The 16,785-nt window shown below is 40.2% G+C and overlaps 1 long non-coding RNA gene across 1 annotated transcript; it reads right to left on the reverse strand.

The window, feature by feature from the left end:
- Positions 1–5,040: 5,040 nt before the first annotated feature.
- On the reverse strand, positions 5,041–16,247 carry LOC141408277 (uncharacterized). The gene is made up of 2 exons (XR_012421759.1): positions 16,071–16,247; positions 5,041–15,002 (listed from the first exon to the last, which is right to left on the reverse strand). It is a non-coding gene; the product is annotated as an uncharacterized lncRNA (long non-coding RNA).
- Positions 16,248–16,785: the final 538 nt, after the last annotated feature.

Genomic DNA, 16,785 nt, shown 5'->3' on the forward strand with positions numbered 1-16,785 from the left:
TGCATCCAGATCCCAAGAAAATGAAGATGTCCCAATGGAAGTGGCACTGGCAAAAAACTTCATCTTCAAGGAATTCTTACAGATACTTTGTGACATTGCAAGAGCAAAGGATAAAACATCACGAGCTGACTTAGAACTAGGCTACACTTAGAACAAAGTACGATCGATAATTCACCAAGGCATAGAAAAGTTGCTCCAGCTGTATCATAAGCTATACAGCAAGGGAAAAAAGGCAAGAACTGGGCAAACGATGTTTGATATGTGTTTTACAAAGAACTAAAACACCTTAATTCTCAATGTTTCTAATGTTTTAAATTACAATGTAATAAATAAATATTAGTTTTGTTAATTTTTCATTTCCCTATGCATTTATAACCAACAGTAAGAGAATGTTTAATGTTTTGACAAAAATATTTAAAGGTCACAGAACAACTGTAATTATTCCCACTGATTATTAAGATTGCTTTGCGGGGTTTCAGCTTACACAGTCATTTTAAGGGTCTTGCACTACTATGCAGAATAAGGACTTCCTGTATACATAACTGGTTTATGTGGAATTAGATTCCAATTTCCCCATGTCTGTCTGTGCCAATTCACTTGCACGAAGTGTGAGAAAACTCCTGGAAAAAAGAATTTGAGCCATAGGGTTAGGTAGGAATAGGGATTCCAGGTATAGTTTGGAGGCTATTAAACCCTAACCCGATCCAGCCACCTTGATGGCCTATGTGTGACCCTGAGTGAGAAAGAGCTTTGTAGATAAAATGAGACCAACTGCACCCACATAGAGCCCACCACTCTGCTGTGGGATCCAGAGAGAAGAATGTCTACTATGCAGAGGAATGATGTTTTTTCATTTACTGTATGGAGGTGGGGTGCATAGATATATCAAGCTACAACCGAAATACAGACTCAAAACCTGGTTTGGGCTGAGCATCCATGGGACCTCCCGGAGCCATCTAGGCCTTCTGACAAGGGTGAAGCTCCCAGAACCTATCTGATGCCCAAGAGCAACAGTGCTGGTGGGAGCCTCTGCTCCGGGGAACAGAGAGGAGGCCATCGACACTGGGGTATAAGCAGCAGCCTCAGAAGAGGGTGGAGAGCAGTGGCCAAGCAGCAGTGTGATCTGTTGAGAATGTGTGGGCTCCTGATGGTCACTCAGGTGTTCTGGGGAGGAAGCAGGGTAGGGTCAGTGTGGAGAGTCCTGCAAGGGGGCTGAGGTTCTGAAGTTATATTTAGTGGGACCTCTAAGCTCAGGAAATTTACACTATGTCAATGTACAATTTTTTCATGCTGGCAGTGAGGCCTGGGAACATTAGGGCTGTTTATATAGGTAGGGTGGCTATATAATTTATTGTTCAAACTGTGGATATTTTAAAAGTAAAAAGCATTGCTACTAATAATAATTAAATCTCTTGGTAATGAAAGTCACAAATGGATTGTCCCAGCCAAACCAGTCTGTAGGGTCGTCTTAGTTACAGATGCAATGCAGGTAATTGTGAATTAGAAGTCAAATCAGAATTAGTAAAAATGAGTGAATTTGCTGGTGTCGCTGCAACTGGTGGTGCAGGCAGAGCTCCCTGGAAGTGGACTCTGAGATAGAGATGAGCATGCAGGACACTTACTAGACAGTGCACCCAGGATCAACATCTGTGGAAGAGAAGGGAGAAAAACAGGATTGGGCAAAAGAAGATGCTGGAATGTCTGTCAGTCTCATCAAAGGCCTCAACTCACCCCATGGGGAACTCTGGGCTGGGATGACCTGCAGAGCTGCCCCAAGTTGGGGTGAGGCGGATGGGCCTCCATTCTCCACATCAACCAGTCTTGGATTTGGCTGCCCCAAGCCCTCTCTCCAGCGGAGAGTAGGTTTCTGGAGAGTGCTGACAGGTGGCAGGACTCCCAAAAGTCCTGAAGAGGGGTCAGGGCGGTATATCACAGCATCCACAGCCCTAAAGGAGAGGAGGGTCTGAATTAAAAATATTTGTATAAAGGTATGTACTTTAAGGTCAGTCATTAGTCAAATCCTGCCAGAGATCCTGCGGCATCTGTTTTGAAAATGAGGTGAGAGTTGATGGAATTAGCATGCTAGATGCTTATATGCAAATGGTGTTACCAAAAAGGGGGACTTAGTCTCTCAAATCAGTAAAATAGCACCAGTCTTCTTGGTACTACTTTGAAAACTTTTTCCCTAGGTAAACTTCTCCCCAGCTCTATTTGGTAATATCTCTATTTAAGACATGCACGTCAGGCTTACTATGTTCCAGGCACAGTCTGAAGCACCACGGAAGTATGAATCCACTTCATTCTCATAACAAAACTATGAAGTAGGCATTACAGACAAGGAAACAGAGACCCCTGCGGCCAGGTCATCTGCCTCAAGTGGTGGTGCCACCATTTGGACCCAACTATCACATCTCCGGAGACTCTGCTTTTCATCATGCCACGCTGGCTCTCTGGTCCACCATTTAATTTAGTAAGTACTATATCGTTGCAATAAAATGTAACAAGTATCCAACTGACAGCTCCTGTCAGTTGCCATATTCAATCTTTGAAGAAAATAAAAATCTCTGCAGTGATACAAAGAAGTAAAATAATAATAACAGAAATACCTAACGTGTTGAGGTTTGACTCTGTGCCAGGCACTGTACTAGCAGCCATCCATGCAGCACACCTCTTTACTATGCAGAACGCTTCTTGCTGGCCTTGAAGGAGATTCTTATTTAATTGGGAAGTGAGACCAGAAACAGTTACATAACCATGTGATTAACAGCCCTTATGTGCGAGACAGGCTGCCACTTGGCAAAGTGGTCAGAGTGGGACAGTCTGGGTTCAGATCCAGGGGATTTAGAAACACTGAAAAAAATTATGGGGCGCCCTTCCCCATTATTAAAAATAAGTGATAAACAACAAAATTATAGTAAAGACGTCCAAGAAAGTTCATGTCTTTCCCATTATGATTATTTCAGTACCTTTAAAAGAAAATTTCTCAGAACAAATTCTTGCCAAACAATGCTTTTAGTTGCTCATGCTTTGCTGGTGCAAACTCTAGGGTGATTTTCAGTTAGTGTAATTCAGCCCTGAAGAAAGAAGAGCTTACTGTGGACCCATCAGGTCAGAATGCTTCATGGACCTCAAAGACAGTGGGATTAAGAAAGGAGAGAAATGAGGAAAGGGTATGTCCAGAGGGAGGAACAGGGAGGAACTGAGAACATTGTCCTCGCTGAAACACAGGGAGTGTGCAAGGGTGCACCTAAGCTGGGCAGATGGATTAGGGCCACATGTAAAGGCCTTGATTTTCTGGTCATTATGGGCTTGTAATATGTCCCATAAGCCGTGGAAATCTATGGAAGGGTACTGCAATGTTGTCCCTGCCATTGTCTCTCCTTCTGGTAATGTGAACACCCAGGCAGCCAAGGTGCTCAAAGATCTCTGGAGCAGAGCTCCAAGCAGAAGGGGTCTGGGATCCTTGGCCACCCCTTAGGCAGCTCGCCTATACTGTGGCTCTGACACTGCGGTTACTGTAAACTCAGGGACTTCCTCATTGCTCAGTTGCCCTTCCAAGTGGACCTTACCAACTATAGGTTTTGGAGAGCTGCCTAGAGTTGAGGGCTGACCCTAAGGGGCCCTAGGCCTCCCTCTATCCTACTGCCCAACCATTCTCCTGTGGTCTTGCAAACAGCATTCCATCAGGTATAAGTGCTTCAGCCATCTTGGTTTCATCTTTCCGTCCATCCTCTGCTGAACTGTTAAAGCATTTTATTCCACAAACAAATCTGATCTTGCAACTGCTCTGACCTGAAGCTTGCTGCGAGGCAGAAGAATGGCAGGAATGCACTGGGATCAGTGTTACTGTGGGTGCATTGCAAGAGAAGGGCTGGGGTTTGGCTGTAGCATCAGACACTGGAGGCAGACCCAAATTCTTAAAGACCCAAGGCAGCAAGGCCATGTCTCGGGCTCTCTTTCTCCCAGGAACAAGAGGATCATGATCAAAGTTCGGGAAGGTGCTTCACAGAGTTTTTCCCCTGTCAAGGAGTTTTAAGCTGCTGGTTTAAATTGCTGCCTTATGAAGAATTTCCAGATTATTGGTGGGGCTTTCTTTTTCTGAAGAAAAATTTCAAACATTGTTTTTCCACCTTAGTTTTATGCATTCAGGTCAAAGTTTCTGGCTCCTCTTTTTGGTAGAATGAAATATCCCAACCTGGCTGAATTCAGGATGGAAATGTTTGTGGAAATTTTGGCCTGGCCCCGCTAAGAGGAGCATGTGGCTAGAGAGGCCCCCAAAACCCAGAGGAACTGGCTACCGACCACCAGCGGGCTTGGTCATGTGTGCATCTGTCCAGACAGCAATTTTTCCTCCCTGGCTTTAGTTCATGCTTTCTGGTTTCACAATATGTTCCTGTCCCTCAAGCCCTTCCCAGTCCTTTCCAGGAAGGCTTCCACAAGCTCCTCCAGGCCACAGTGGCTTGTATCTGCTCATACAAGAGTCAGACCATGTACAGTATGATCCAGGACTTAGTTGAACATTCTCGCTGCTTACCAGTGAGCCTCCTTTCCCTATGAAGATGGAAAGCTTGCTGAAAGCAAAGAGCATGTTTTGTCAGCATTGGGCTAGTATACAGTGTAGGTGCATAAAATATTAATTATACTGATTAAAAGATGGGTCAGCCAAGGCCTTTCCCCAGGATGTTGATCTAATACACACACATACACACACACACACACGATGGAAAACATATTTACTGGATTCTTCCCAGAGACGTGAAGGGGAAGCAGTAAACTCTGATCTATCTCATGAGAAGCAAAGTGTGGCTGGGAGAGATGCTCAAGGACTCCCAATAGACAGTGGCAACACATTTTTTCCTAAGGGGTTGGTAAGTTTTGCCCAGAGCCAAACTGATTAGGAAGACAGAATGAAGACTTGGCTACTCTTTCCCTTCACCAGGCAAAGCTCAGCATGACCTTCAAATGCATGTGCCCAGATTTGTTTGAAGAGTGTTGTCTTTAGTCTGTTTTAGCTGCTATAACAAAATACCATAAACTGGGTAGTTTATAAACAGAAGAAATTTATTTCTCACAGTTCAGGAGGCTGGGAAGTTCCAGATCAAGGCATGAACATGTTTGGTGTATGCTTATGTTGAATAGGAGTGGTGAAAGTAGGCATCATTGTCTTGTTCTAGTTCTTAGAGGAAAGGCTTTCAGCTTTTCCCCATTCAGCATGATGTTAGCTATGTGTATGTCACACATGGTCTTTATTATGTTGAGGTATGTTCCTTCTATGCCTAATTTGTTGATAGTTTTCATCATGAAGGATGTGGAATTTTATAAAATGATTTTTCGCATCTACTGAGATGGTGGTTTTTGTCCTTAATTCTGTGGATGTGATGTATCACATTTATTGATTTGTATATGTTGAATGAGCCTGGCATCCCTGGGATAAATCCCACTTAATCATTACGTATTATCTTTTTGATGTGCTGTTGGATTTGGTTTGCAAGTGTTTTGTTGAGAACCTGTACATCTATGTTCATCAGGATATTGGCTTATAGTTTTCTTTTTTTGTTGTTGTGTTCTGTGTCTGGTTTTGGTATGAGGATAATGCTAGCTTTGTAGAATGAGTTAGGAAGAACTCATTCCTCTTTAATTTTTTGGAATAGTTTGAGGAGAATTGGTGTTAGTTCCTCTTTATAAGTTTGGTAGAATAAAGCTTCATTGCTTTATTCTACCCAGTCCTGGACCTTTCTTTGCTGGGAGACTTTTTCATTACTCCTTATGGTTTGTTCAGGTTTTCTGTTACTTCCAGATTCCATCTTGGTAAGTTGCATGTGTCCAGGAATTTTTCCATTTTACCTAGATTTTCCAGTTTGTTATCTTGTAGTTGTTCATAATAGTCTTTGAGGGTTTTTTTTTTTTTGTATTTCTGCAGTATCAGTTGTAATATTACCTTATTCATTTCTGATTTATTTTACTTTTTTTGAGTCTTCTCTCTTTTTTCTTGGTTAGTATAGTTCACAGTTCATTAACTTTGTTCATCTTTTCAAAAAACAACTTTTTTTGGTCCTTTTTTTTTAGTCTCTATTTGGTTTAGTTCTGCTCTAATCTTTATTATTTCTTTCTTCATGCAAATTTGGGGTTTGGTTTGTTCTTGCTCTTCTAGTTCTTTGACATGCATCATTGGGTTATTTATTTGAAATCTTTCTACTTTTTTAAATGCAGGCATTTATTGCTATAAACTTCCCTCTTAGCACTGCTTGCTATATCTCACAGGTTTGGGTATGTTATGCTTCCATCTTCATTTATTTAAATATTTTTAAATTTTATTTATAATGTCTTCCTTGACCCATTGGTTGTTCAGGAGCATGTTGTTTAACTTCCATGTATTTGTACTGGTCCCAAAGTTCTACTTTGTTATTGATTTCTAGTTTTGTTCTACTGTAGTCTGAAAGAATACTAGGTATGACTTTTGATGTTTAGGAGAATTTTTGAGACTTATTTTGTGGCACAACATATGGTCTATCCTGGAGACTGTTCCATGTGCTGATGAGAAGCATGTGTATTCTGCAACTGTTGAATAAATGTTATGTAGATGTCTGTTAGGTCCATTTGGTTTAAAGTGCAGTTTAAATCCAATATTTCTTGGTTGATTTTCTGTCAAGATCATCTGTCTAATGCTGAGAGTGGAGTGTTGAAGTCCCCAACTATTATTGTATTAGAATCTATCTCCCCCTTTAGATCTGATAAGATTTGCTTTCTATATCTGGGTGCTCTGGTATTGGGTGCATATATATTTAGAATTATTAAATCCTCTTGTTGAATTAATCTCTTTATCATTATATAGATGACCTTCTTTATTTCTTTTTACTATTTTTGACTTAAAGTCTTTTTTATCTGATGTAGGTATAGCTATGCCTGCCTGGTTTTGGTTTCTATTTGCATGAAATATCACTTTCCATCCTTTCACTTTCAGACTATATGTGTCTTTACAGGTGAAGTGAGTTTCTTGTAGCATATAGTTGGGTCATGCCTTTTAAAATTTTAATCCATTCAGCCAGTTTGTATCTTTTTGGTAGAATATCTTATGCTTTTACATTCAAGGTTATTGTTGATATTTGAGGACTTATTTCTGTCATTTTGTTGTTTTCTGGCTGTTTTGTATAACCTTTGTTCCTTTCTCTCATTGTTTATCAATTTGGTTTGGTGTTTTTTTGTGTGTGGTGGTAACATTTGAATTCTTTCTCTTCCTCATTTGTATGTTTGTTCTACCAGTGAGTTTTATACTTCTGTGTGCTTTCATGATGGTAGATATTGTTCTTCTGCTTCCAGGTGATGGACTCCCTTGAATATTTCTTGTAGGGCTGGTCTATGATTTCCCTCAGTTTTGCTTGTCTGGAAAATATGTTATTTCTTCTTTATTTTTGAAGGAAAAATTTGCTGAGTATAGTATTCTTAGCTACTAATGTTTTTCCTTCAGCACTTTGAATATATCATCCCATTCTCTCCTAGGCTTTTACTGAGCAATACACTCTTATATGTAACTAGATGCTCTTCTCTTGCTGCTTTTAGAATTCTTCCTTTATCTTTGACTTTTTGACAATTGACTATAATGTGCTTTGGAGAAGATCTTTTTGGGTTGTATCTATGTGGGATTCCATGAACTTCCTATATCTGGATGTCTAAATTTCTTGATAGACTTAGAAAGTTTTCAGGTATTGTTTTGTTAAATAGGTTTTCTGAGCCTTTGTCCATCTCTTCTCCGTGAGAAAATCCAAAAACATGAATATTTGGTCAGTTTATAGTGGTGCTTCATATATCAGTACTCTTTCTTCATTCTCTTTTATTCTCCCCCCACTTTTTTATTTGGCAGGGGAGGAGTCTGATTGGATTGTTTCAAAAGACCTGTCTTCAAGATCAGAAATTCTTTCTTCTACTTGATCTAGTCTATTTTTGAAGCTCTTAATTGTATTTTTTATTTCATTCATTGAATTCTTCTAGGATTTCTGTTTGGTTCTTTTTTATATCTATCTCTTTGATGAATTTCTTATTCATATCCTGAGTTGTTTTCTGCTTTCTTTGTACTATTTATCTGTGTTTTTTTGTATCTCATCGAGCTTCTCTAATATCATTATTTTGAATTCTTTTCTAGGCATTTTATAAATTTTTTTTTCACTGGAATCTGTTGCTGGAGAATCATTGTGTTCCTTTGGAAGTGTCATATTTCCTTGCTGTTTCTGTTTCCTGTGTTGTTACATTGATATCTGTGCATCTGGTGTAATAATAATTTCTTCCAATTTTTTGAATTGGCTCTCATGGGGAAGACTCTTTCCTATAGATGTATCGCTGGTGTTGGTTGGGTAGAGTACATTAGCTTTGGTTCTGGGTGCATGCAGGTGTGTATTCTCTGTATGATTTCTTTGGCTGTAAACAGTGTCAGTGACGTCTGTGATTTCCTCAGTGACTTCGGCTGTGGTTGTTAGCAGAGGCCATGGTGACGCTTTGCTGGAGACTGAGGTGCCAGGTAGGCCAGTTCTCAGGCATACCTGAGTAGTGACAGTAGTGGACCAAATGTGCCTGTCCTTGAGTTCCCAGGTAGTACACATGGACACCACTGTTAGTGGGCCCAAGTGGGCTGATTCTTGAGCTTTCAGACAGTGTATTCAGCTGCCATTAGTGGCAGTGGTGAGCCAGGCAGATGAGAAGGTCCTGTGTCCCCTGGGCAGCATGTGATGGCAATAATGGTGGTGGAACAATCCTGACATTCCCAGGTGGAAGGTGCTGGTGTTAGTAGTGGCAGCAATGGGCTGGGTGGGCCAGTCTCTAAGGCCCCAGGTAGCATGTGTGAGTTGGTGCCAGCAGTGGTGGCAGGCTGGGTGGGCCCATCCTCAGGCCCTAGGAGCAGTGCACAGATTCCCGCAGTGGTGGATGGGGTGAGATGATTCCCAGGTCCCCAGGAAGCATGCTTGGGCACTGATAGGGGTGGTGCCAACTGGGATGGGCCTGTCCCCAGGCCTACATGGGTGCAGGCTGTAATGGGCAGGGTAGGGAAATGCCCCCATCCCCAGGCAAAGTGCTTGGATGGTGGCAGCAATGGTGGCAGCAGATGGGAAGAGCCTGTCCTCGGGGTATGTATAAATGTGCTGCAGCCCTGCTGCTGGGGGTTGGGGTTGCTGTCAATGGCAGTGCCCCCAGGCAGGTGACTCTCAGGTGTTGGAGAGCATGACATTCAGTTCCCTTTGTCCTGGGGTAGCCTCCCCAGTGAGCTGCAAAGTGCAGGACACTAGGTGTGCTAGAGTGTTGATGCCCCTGTCATACTGCTGGGTCCAGCTGGCTTCGTGCCACTGCAGTCCTCTGGGTGGATGTAGGATGATGTCAGTGGGGCTCTAGGGATGTGAAGACAAAGGAGCTGTTGGACCCCAGGACAGGATGCAGTCTGATGGGGTCTGGGCTCTCAAACTGGTGCTGTGCTGCAGCTGTTTGGTCTTAGGGGTGTATGAACTCACCCACCATAAGCTCCCTCTCTGGAGCAATGCCATTGCATGGATTCCAGGCAGCTCCATATACTGGACTCAAGGCCTGCAATGAGTCTTTATTGAAACACAGTATGTGCCTAGTCTCAAGGTAGGCACCATAGGAAGGAAAAAAGCAGAGGCAGGAATGGCAGGAAAGGGCCCACACTGTGGATTTCAGTCCTACACCCTGCTCATCCCTCCCTGCGCAAGCTCTCACTGAGGCGTAAGCTCTTGCCTAACTGCATTCACTGTAGTATAGCCCCCGGAGTGACACCAGTCGCATGGACAGCCCTCGTTTTCAGCAAGAACAAGTTATCAAGATTGAGCTAGCAAATCTTCAGGGAAGACAACCTGGCCCTAACTTCTGTCATAACATTTTTCTTTGGTGATGAAACATCACTGGGTTTGTTGAAAGCTCATTCAGTGTTGCTAACGCTCAAGCACTCAGGCATTCCTCAGGTCCAAGCAGAGGATAGGGTGGGGAGTAGGCAGGCAGTTCTTGGCCAATTAGCTCAGAGGCACAGCTGTGCTGTTGAAGTCTATGCTCCCTACACTGTATCTTACAAGTAGAGTTGTATTAGAATACTATGCATAAAATTGTAGATTCTGGAGTCAGACTGCCCTGAGTTCATTTCTAGGCTCTGCCATTTGCTGGCTATGTGACCTGGGCAAGCCTCAATTTTTAAGCTATTAGTAAAGTGATACTTTGCTTCCTGCTTAACTTGGATAAAGTCCAATTTATCTTACTTTGTTTTGCAGATTGTGTTTTTGGTTTTGCATCTAAGAAATATGGCCCAAGGTGTCTTAGTCCAATTTGGGTTGCTATAACAGTATACATGAGATTGGGTAATTTATAAAGAAGAGAAATTTACTTCTTATAGTTCTAGAGACTGGGAAGTCCAAGATCAAGGCAACAACAGGTTTGGTGTCTGGTGAAGGCCTGGTTTCCACTTCCAAGATGGTGCCTTGAACACTGTATCCTCCAGTGAAAGGAACATTGTTGCTCACATGGAAGAAGAGTGGAAAAGCAAAGGGAGAGAACCTACCCCCAAGGCCCTTTTCAAGAGGCATTAAACCCATCTATGAGGGTGGAGCCCTCATGGCCTAATCACCTCTCAAAGGCCCACCTCCCAATACCATTACATTGGCAATAAAATTTCAATCTGAGATTTGAAGGGAATATACATTAAAACCATAACACAAGGTCACAAACAATTTATCCTATATTTCATGCTAGATATTATAGAGTCTAAGGTTTATATTTAGGTCTGTGATCTATTTTTAGTTTTGAATATGCTACAAGGTAAGGAGGGTAGTGAGAGGTTCCTCCTCTCTCTTTTTGTCTTTTTCCTCCCTTTCATTTTTTCTTTCTTTTTTTTTTTGAGTATATGAACATGTAATTGTTCCAGTACCATTTATTGAAAAGGACATTCTTTCTTCATTGAATTACCCCTGCACCTTTGTTGAAAGCCAATCAATAGTATATTTATGGATCTATTTTAGGACCCCCTATTCTGTTCTACTGATCTACACATCTGTTCTTTGGTCAAGAAGACTATCAACTTTGTCTTTCTTTATAAAAAATGTATTGGTAATCCTAGGTCATTGGTACTTTCATATACATTTTATAATGGACTTATTAATTGTTACAAAGAGAGCCTACTAAAATTTCACATTGAATCTATAGACAAATTTGGGGAGAACTGACTTCTTGACAACATGGAGTCTTGTAATCTGTGAACACAGTATATTTCTCCATAGATTTATGTCTTCAACTTATTTCAGCAATATTTTGTCATTTTCAGTGTATAGGTCTTGCACATCTTTTGTTAAATTTATTCCTAAGTATTTTTGTCATTTTTGTAAATTAATGGTTTTCAATTTCATTTTCTAATTTTTTGCTGCAAACTAATAAAATATAAAATCAATTTTTATATATTCACCGTGTAACATGTGATCTTGCTAAATTCATTCATTAGTTCTAATTGTAGTTTTGTAGATTCTTTAGAATTGTTTGCACAAAAAAATTATCGCCTGCAAATAGACACAATTTTACTTCTGTCTTTCTGATCTTTAAAAGCTTTATTTCTTTTTCTTGCCTTAGTGTAATGGCTGGGACTGATAGTACAATGTTGCATAGAAGTTATAAGAGTGGGCATCCTTGCCTTGTTTCCAAACTTGCTAGGAAACCGTTCCGTATTTCATCATTAAAGATGCCCTTTATCAGGTTGAAGAAGTTCTTTTCTGTGCTAGATTGCTGAGAGTTTTTATTGTGAACATATATTAAATGTTGTCAAATACTTTTTCTGCATCTATTGAAATAATTGTATGGTTTTTCTATTTTATTCTCTTAATGGGGTATATTATATTAATTTTTTAAATATTAAACCAACCTTGTATTCCCAGGATAAGTCTCCCTTGCTCATGATGTTTTATTCCTTTTAATATATTGTTGGATTTAATCTGCTGATATTTTGTTATAAATTTTAGCATCTATGTTCATGAGGGATGTTGGCCTATAGTGTTCCCTTTTGCAATATCTTTGTCATGCTTTGGTATTAGAGTTTTGCTGGTACCATAAACCAAATTGGGAGGTGTACCCTGTCCTCCTCTAGTTTTTAAAAGTTTGTGAAAGATTGATATTATCTCTTCTTTAAATGTTTGATAAAATTTATCAGTGAATTACCCGGGCCTATAATTCAGATTCTCTATTTCATCTTGTGTAAATTTTGATGATTTATATTTATATAAATTTGTCCATTTCAACTATTTTGCAGAAATTATTAGTATAAAGTTCCTTAAACTATTCTTATATTCTCTTTCTAACATTTTAATGTCTGTGATTTCTGTGGTGATAAGTCCTCTTTCATTCCTGATATTAGTAATTTTTGTTCTCCATTTTTCTTACAAAGTCTGACAAAATTTATCAGGTTTTATATTCTTTACAAAGAACTAACTTTAGGGTTTACTCATTTTTTTAATTGCTTATCTGTTTCTTATTACATTGACTTCTGCTCTTTATTATTTTCTTTGTTTTACTTACTTTGGTTTACGTTGGATTTGAGGTGGAATTTTAAATCACTGAATTTAAACCTTTCTTCTTTTCTAATGTAAGAATTCAAAGCCATAAAACTCCCTCTAATCACTGTTTTAGTTTATGTTGTAGTTTCCCTATCATTAAGTTTTAAATATTTTATCATTTCTCTATGATTTCTTCTTTCACCTATGGATTATTTAGAAGTACAATATATTTATTTGGATTTGTCCTAGATAACTTATTTTAATTGATTCCTAATTTAATTACATTGTGATCAGAGGATCTATCCTACTATTATTTCAATCCTATAATTTATTTTAGGATTTGTCTTATAGCCTGGGATATGGTCCTTGTTGGTGAGTATGTACAGCTGGAAAAAATGTGTATTCTCCAGTTGCTGGGTATAGTGTTCTGTAGACATCAATTAGGCTGGGATGTTGATATGGCTGCTCAGATTCCCTATGACTTTACTGAATTTTTTGTCCTGCTTTCTACCAATTGCAGAGAGAGTATTCAAATACCCCACAATAACTGTAAAACGTTCTGTTTCTTCTTTTATTCTGTCAAGATTTGCTTTATGTATCTTGAGGATCTATTCTTAGGCACATATGCATTTATGATTATGTCTTCCTTATTAATTGACTCTGTTTTTAAAGTTCATCTCCTCTAGTCAGCATAGAGTTGGATCTTGCTTTTTAAAGAACAGCCTATTCTGGTAATCTCTGCCCTTTAATTGGGATATTTTGTCCACTACCATTTAATGTAATTATTAATATGATTGTTAATAGACTGCATTTCTTTTTTGCTGTCCACTTTGTTTTTAGTTCCTCTGTTCCCCCTTTCCTACCTTTTTAAATTGTTTGAATACATTTTATAATTTTGTTTTAACTTGTTAGATTTTCAGATCTATCACATTGGATTTGTTTTTAAATGGCTGATCTGATTATCAAACAAACATCCTTCTGTTTTCACAGTATATTTAGTTAATATTGCATTTCTTTACGTAAAATGTAGAAACCTTGAAACAGTGTAAGTCCATATACCACTCCCTCACCACCACTGATAGTCCATAGTCATTTGAGTCATGGCCCCATAAGTGATGGGTCATTTTTCTCTGGGTACTTGCAAGATTTTCTCTTTATCTTTGGTTTTCAGGAAGTTAATTATGATGTGCCTAGATAGGATTTTATTCAAAATTATCCTGTTTGGAATTCACTGTGCTTTTGGATCTATAATTTATGTCTTTCAACAAATTTGGAAGTTTTTCAGCCAGTATGTTCTCAGATATATATTTTTTCTGCCCCATTATCTTTGTTATCTACATTTGGGACTGTAATTAACTGCATATGGAACATTTGGATATTGTCCCACATGTCCCTGAAGCTTGTTCATTTTTTCAACTTTTTTTTCCTCTTGTCTTTAGATAATTTCTGTTGATCAATCTTCCAGCTCACACACTCAGCCATTCATTAGGAGAGTGGACTTACATTCTACCAGGCCTGTTTTCTGTTTAAATTTGAGGCCACAGCTTAGATGTTAAAGTACAATAGAAGTTTATTATGCTGATTTAAGAGCTTAATAGAAGTTAAAAGTTTTAAGTTAAGAGTTTAATAGAAGTTAAACTTTTAAAACTATTTAAAAGTTTAATGGAAATATAAAGTACAATAGAAGTTTATAATGATAAGATTTATTAATATTAACCATGTAATAACATGATTTCAAATAACATGATTCAAAATCTATCCTCACCTTGACTCCTCTTTAAAGAAAAGGCTGAGATTTGGCAATGAGTTTGTAACTAGGAGCTAGGGATCTGGTTAGGAGATAGACACTCAAGCAGAGTATACAACATGGTGTGAGCAGGTGCAAAACTCTAGACATGAACAAAGCACCATGGGAGCACAGAGGTGCACTTTGTTGCCACTACCCCAGGGAGTCAGGGAAAGCCTTCAGAGAGTCGGTATTTTATTAGACAATTTAGATAGCAAGAAAAGCCAGGCTTTGCCAAAAAGAAAGAAGGACACTCTAGGTAGAAGGGCTCTGGGAAAGGCCTGTCATGGTTTGGGAAGAGGGAGAAAAGGGAAGGACATGATGCTCATGTCCCCCAAAAGGGCAGTGATGGTGTAGGAGGCCAGAAGAATAGCCTGTGTCAGGCTGCCCTGCACTGAAGACTAAGCAGAGAAGAAGTATGTTCTTGTTGCATCATATGAAGGTTCTGATGGTGAGGAGTGGTGCTCCTCCTTTATCCTATGAAGAATAAAATAAGCTCTTTGTTCTCAGAGAACTCTCAAACTGCCTAAAAAAAACCAAATCAATCTACGTGAAACAAAAAGAAGCAGAACACTCACCATCATTCCACTTCTGGTCACCAACTCTCACTTCGGCTGCAATACCCGCTGAAGGGCCTCCCTGTTATTACCTTTGCCCGCCTCCAGTTCATTTCCATATTTGCAGAAAATCACCTTCTTAAGACATAAATCAGAATATGCCCATCCATGGTTAAAATCCATTCAGTGGCTTCCCACTACATGTAGGATGTTCTGTGTCCATGCCACTGCCCAACCTCACTCGTCACACTTAGTCACAACAGCCTTCTGGCTGATCCCAGTCAGGCCACACTCTCATGGGCATTAGAGCTTCATGTTGCCTGTGGCATCTGTCACTGTTGCCACTTTCCTCCCAGCTCTGCATGGGGCTGGCTCCTTCTCTGCCTTTAGATCTAGCATAACTCTTCTCCTCAGACAAACCTTCCCATTAAAGCCCATTCTAATGCTCAATGTATTCCATTCAAAGCATTAACAATTTGTGGCCCTTTCATTTATTTGTTTACCTGATTCATGTCTACCTTCCTTACTGGGATTTAAATGACAATGGCAAGAACTTTGTCTGTCTCGTTCTTCATTAAATCCCCAATGCCTAGTATAATGCCCAGAATATAGTACTCAACAAATATATGTGAATAAATGGTTAAAACTCAATGCTAAGGTGGTGTTATCTACTCTGTGTGTCACAGAGAAGGGAAATGACTGGGGGTAAAGGATCAAAGCCGGGAGAGAAAACCCTATTTGAAGCAGGTGGCCCTAGTTGCCACATGATCTTGCTATGGGTTTTGTAGCTCCTTAGGGAGAGGGAGTAGCTTTGCCTGTTAAAATGATGCTTTGGGTAGACATCCACCTCTCCTGTTTCCCAGGCACACTCTGTTATGCACAATTCAGGATTCCACACTCTCTAGAAGGCCCCTTGGATGCAAGTTCATTCTACCTTCCCCTCTTCTTGCTTCTAAGCCACGGGATCATTTTGAAGAACTTGCATGCTCCATCTACAACCCAACTCCTGGGAGAGGAAACCAATTCTGTTTCCTGGGAGTTTACTTCTTACTCTTGAAGACAAGAATAAGAGAAAAGATGTCATTCTTGAATCATTGAGTTGCTGTCTTTAAAAAACCGTTGCTATTTGTAAAACTGGAATACATTTTTTGAGCTCTCCTGTCTGAAACCCAGGCTGAGAAATGTAATTAGAAAATGCACACTTACCAAGAGTTGGAAGCCTGGGAGAGTGCCTTCATCCATCCATCCAGTGCACTGGATAGGGAGAGACATAAACAGAGCACGTGGTATTGGCGTGCACTTTTATTGAGTGAGATGTGATGTTCAGAAAGTCTACAGCACATACGTACCCGAGTGGAAATTCCTTCAGTAACGGTGCATTAAACAATCCAGCCCTCTCTTCCCACATACCCCCACCCTACCGCCCCCCACCCCCGCCCGAGCCTTTGCTCTTTCTTACACATGGTTTTAGAAGAGCATCTCTCCATGGCTGGGTCAGAGTAGGGTGTCACCTTCTTGAACCCCTCAGGGAATGTTTGCAGTATATTGCTATTTTCTCTGCTGGGTGCACTTGTGGTAACACCACAGAGGCCCACTCCACCCTGCTGCCTCCTTGGTTTGCAGGGCTCATGTTAGACGCCAAGTCTTAGAATATTAAAATATGACCAACTCCTTCCTCTTTCCTTCTGCCCTCCTTTCTCTTTTCCAAGCAAGTGCTTATCTACAATCTATTGGTAAAGGGTTACTCCCTGGAATGGTGAATTTCTCTTTCTGAATGTGTTATCCCTGCCTCGGGTTCCCTGGATCTTTGGCATGAAGAGTACGTGTCAAGGGCAGATCAAGGCAGCTGGGGTCAGAGGCAGCCGTGCCCGTCCAGCGAATTTTCAAGCTGCCTGGCTTTGTGCCTGGTGGGTCTCCGAGC

The sequence above is a fragment of the Macaca fascicularis genome, chromosome 13 (assembly GCF_037993035.2).
Source record: "Macaca fascicularis isolate 582-1 chromosome 13, T2T-MFA8v1.1".
Lineage (NCBI taxonomy): Eukaryota > Metazoa > Chordata > Mammalia > Primates > Cercopithecidae > Macaca > Macaca fascicularis.